Genomic DNA, 4,607 nt, shown 5'->3' with positions numbered 1-4,607 from the left:
GAAATTGTACCCACACTTCGCATTGTCAGCAAACAATGACCCGTTCATTTTCGGGTGGGGTGCAGGAGTGCTGGGCCAAGTTTATCTGCATCTCTCTCTCTTTTGACCATTTTTCTTTTCTTTTTCTTTCTTTCTTTTTTTCTTTTTTCTTTTCTTTTTTTTCTTTTCTTTTTTTTTTTTTTAAGCAAGGCAACCCTTGATTGACCTCATAGATTGCAAGGACCTTGTCAGCTTACAATCCCCTTATTTTTTTATTTTTTTTATGGCTACAGCACCCGGTCTTCCTAGGTGGTCTCCCATCCAAGTACTAACCAGGCCCATCCCTGCTTAGCTTCCGAGATCAAACGGGATTGGGCTTGTTCAGGGTAGCATGGCTATAGAGTTGGTCATTTTTCTAACCTGGCTTGGCTGATCTCAGGATATTCTGGATGATCTGAAGTTTCACTAGCAACTTCCTTTAACTATCTGTGAGCAAGAAGCCAAAATTGCCCAGGTGTGCATCCACCAAATCTGTAGAAGTAGAACCAGGTGCTCCAGCAAGGATGGCACGAGACGGAAGCACCTGGCCCCAGCCACCTGAAGGCAATGTTGGGGCCTTGTGGAGGGTCTCATGTAGCTGCTGCTGGTGTCTGGCTTGTGCACACTCTGTTCTGTGAGAGAGTGCTGGGTAGGTGGGCAGTCTGGGGCTCAGAGAGGAGAGCACAGATCCCTATTCTACTCAGGAAGAGATGCCTGGTGCATCTGTCTCAGCACCTCTCCACTGCTGGTCACCAGGGAGGAGACCTCACTGTGTTCCTCTGCGGTCAGCTTGGTGTCTGGTACACAGTGGGACCATGATGTGCGCCATATGAAACACCGTGTTACTTCTGTCCTCCTGAGATGGTCAACTCCCAATGGAGCAGGGCCGGGTGCCGAGCACAGCCTGACACCGATGCTGACACCACCTGGGTGTCCAGCATTCAGCTCCACCCTGACACAGATGACTGGGCTGGCATTTGGTTCCCCAGGTAAAGGGCAAAGGCCTACACCAGGGGTCTCGCTTCAGACTAGTCACACCTCCACCGGGCTGGCTCCACATAGGGGCTTTGAAGGACCCTCAGGTTTGATTACTCACTAGAATGACTCCCAGTAACTCACTGGAAGTATTGTCCTTATGATTCACTTTTATTACAAAGGATGCAACTGAGGAACACCAGAAAGGAAGAGATGCACTGGGTGAGGTCTGGGGGGTCCGTGCAAGGCCATCCCCATGTCGGCGCTTCCCCTCCCAGCCCCCCACCATGCCTACAACCAGCAAGCCCCGGAGCTGAGCTGTCTCAAGTTCTTACGGGGGTTTCGTTAGCATACCCCATGATCATCCCCATCTTCTTTCTTCCAGTCCCCAGAGGTTGGCCTGGCGTAAAGTCCCACGTTCTCATCGCACACATGGTCTTTCTGGTGACCAGCCCCACTGCCCCTCAAATCACCACCTCAACATGACAAAGACCCTCCTGACACTCGGGAAATTCCAAGCGTTCTTGAATTTCTGTGGCAGGACCCAGACCAAGCCTAGGGTCCTTGCCTGCCTCCTTCAGAGAGGTCTTGTGTATCTGCCACACTTGGTCCTGGGGCCAAACTGTGGCCCTCCAGTGCAGGCTGCAGCCCACTAGGGTGCCTTCACTTAAGAGATGAGTAGCAGTGACATCAGGACCCCTCCCCAGAGCCACTAAAATGAAAAGCAGCCTTGAACAATAGCTTTGACGTAGTGAAGAAGTTTTGTAGTTTAAAAGTTCCTGCTAAAGCAGAAAATAAAGGAGAGAGGAAAAGTCCTCGACATAGGCATGTGAAGGATATCTAGTGTGACCCAGGAGTCATCTTGCTTCATTATACAATCATTACAATAAATTAGCATTACTGTTAAGGCTGTACTCGGCACCGTCTGACACCATGACAGTTCCAAAAAGCCCAAACATGGCAAAAAAATTCCACTAGGCTGTGCTCACCAGGGGTTTGCTGCGACTGGGGCAATTTTCCAAGAGTCCCCATCCCTGCTGCTCCCGCGTGGAATCTTCCCGATGCTGCAGCACAGACAGCTCTTCATGAAGGAGCACAGTCAGGGGAAAGGCAGGCTCCTGCCCCACGAAGAGGCAAGTCCAGAGCCTCTCCTGGCCACACACTGTGAAGCAAATCAGGTGCAGAGGCCCATAAGACATGAAATAACTTAGGCTGAGCTGTGTCTACTTGACCCAGCTTCCCCGCACTGCTAATCACCGTACAGTTTATCCACAAAACCCTGGGAGACAGAAGCCCTTCTGCGTGGCTCCTAGCCAGCAGCAGATTATGACAGGAACAGAAGGAGAGAGGTAAGGAAGGCAGGTCGCCTCTTGGTCCCCTGGGAATTATCAGACTGTGTGAGCTTATGCTGGACGGGTTGCCTGGTGTTGGCCTTGATTGACGCAGAACTCCCCAGACCAGGACCATGGGCCCCTGAGTGCTCTTAGTGGGACCCTGCTCCTGGAGCAGCAACAAAAACCCTCCCTTCACGCCCAGCAAAGCTTTAAAGGCTTCACTTGTAGGAGCAAACCCGAAGTTACAGCAAATAATCTTAGGAGAGAGAACGTCCATTTGAAATTTCTGAGAACCTGGTATAAGCAAGGTGATACTAATAGTAACAACCTGCATGTAACATGAGGTTAAAATATGGCCCCAGGGATAGTGAGAGAAGACACTTGGAAACTAGATGGTGATGAAGGAGTCACACACAATAGGTTGAACTGTGTTCCCCTAGAGATGTGTCTGAGCACTAACCTCCAGAGCCTAAGAATGTGGCCTTGCTTGGAGAAAGAGCCTTCTCTGATGTGATCCAGTTGAAGGTCTTGTGTAGATCATCCCGGATTCCCTGGCTGAGCCCTAAATCCCATGATGAGTGTCCTTTTGATCTGAAGAGATATGACAGATGAGGAAACACAGGGGAGCAGGCCATGCAAAGATGGAAGCAGGAACTGGAGTAATGTGGCCACAAGCATTGGGCTAGCTGGAGTCAGCGGAAACTGGAAGAGGCAGAAAGCATCTGTTCCCAGAGCCTTCAATGCCTGGATTTCTCGCTCTGGCCTTCAGAACTGTGAGGGAAGAGCTTTTTGTTGTTTTAAGTCATCCAATTTGTGTCAATTTGTTACACCAGCTTCTACTAGTGCCAGGCATCCCTTGGCTTGCGGCTGCATCATTCCAAACTCTCTTCTTCTTCCCTTATATCTCTTATAAACACCCATCATTGGAATTAGGGCCAACCCAGACAATTCCTGATGATCACATCTCAACCCTTAACTTAATTACATCTTCCAAGAAACTTTCTCCAAGTACGGTGACACTCACAGGTCCAGGGAACAGGTCTCTGTGCATTTAACCCACAATGGAGATTATCAAGAGTCTGATTCTTTCAAGGAAGGATCAAATCAAAACCAGCCAGGTGATCGGTGATATCCTATGGCTGGCAAATTGAAGCTGCCCTGTGCGTTCTGATTTTCCAGGTAGAGTGATGCTCCCCCAGGAAATAACTCTCTTCAGTCAAGAATCCAATGTTAAACCTGAGAGGATGCAGTGAGTTACCCAAAGGCTTCCTTGGCAGACAGAGCAGTTCAGTTAGTATTTTGACTGGATCATAGACGACCGAGGGGAGAAGCCAGAGTTCCACCGGTGGCTCAGCATCATGGCATGCAGCAAAAAGTGGCAAGAGACCGGAAAGAGAGACAGAAACCTTGGCACACCCGTCAAGATTCTCCAGAGAAACGGCACCGTAGCATGTAATCAGATACAGAAAGAGATAGATTGCAGGGATTTGCTGTCATGACTGAGGGGGCTGGCTGGTCTAAAACCTACAGGGTGGGCTGGCTGGGGGAGCCCAGGAGGGCACTGCAGCACCAGTGTGAAGGTTTCTGCTGTCAGGGTTCCTTCTTTGAGGGGAAGGTAAGTCTTCATTTTATTGCAGCCTTTGTCTTAGTCAGTTTAGGGTACTCTAACAAAAATACCACAGACTGGGTGGGTAAAAAATGTTTCTTAGAAGAAGCATGTATTTCTCAAAGTTCTTGAGGCTGGGAAATCCAAGGTCCAGGCACCAGCAGGTTTAGTGTTCAAGGAGAACCCACTTTTAGCTTATAGATAGCCACCTTCTTGTTGTGTTACCATTCGAGCGAGGGACTGTCTGTTATAAGGGCACCAATCTCCTTCCAAAGGCCCCACCTCCTAACACATAGGGATGAGGTTCCAACATGTGCATTTTGAGGGACATAAACATTCCGTTCATAGCAGCTTCGATTGCTTAGATGAGGCCCACCCACATTATGGATGGCAATCTGCTTCCTTCAAAGTCTGCTAATTTAAACATTCATCTTATACAAAGAACTCATACAACTGAACAACAAAAAACCAAACAATCCTATTAAAAAATGGGCAGAAGACTTGAATAGATATTTCTCCAAAGAGGACATACAGATGGCCAATAGACGTATGAAAAGACGCTCAAGGTCCCTAATCATCAGAGAAATGCATATTAATACCACTATGCAATATCGTCTGACACCTGTCAGAATGGCTATTATCAATAAATTTAAGAATAAGTGTTGGCAAGGATG

The 4,607-nt window shown here is 48.4% G+C and overlaps 1 pseudogene; it reads right to left on the bottom strand.

Moving 5' to 3' along the window:
* Positions 1–263: 263 nt before the first annotated feature.
* LOC112483254 lies at positions 264–382 on the bottom strand (annotated as a pseudogene).
* Positions 383–4,607: the final 4,225 nt, after the last annotated feature.

The sequence above is a fragment of the Pteropus alecto genome, unplaced genomic scaffold (assembly GCF_000325575.1).
Source record: "Pteropus alecto unplaced genomic scaffold, ASM32557v1 scaffold186, whole genome shotgun sequence".
NCBI lineage: Eukaryota > Metazoa > Chordata > Mammalia > Chiroptera > Pteropodidae > Pteropus > Pteropus alecto.
This window is presented reverse-complemented; position numbering and strand designations above follow the sequence as displayed.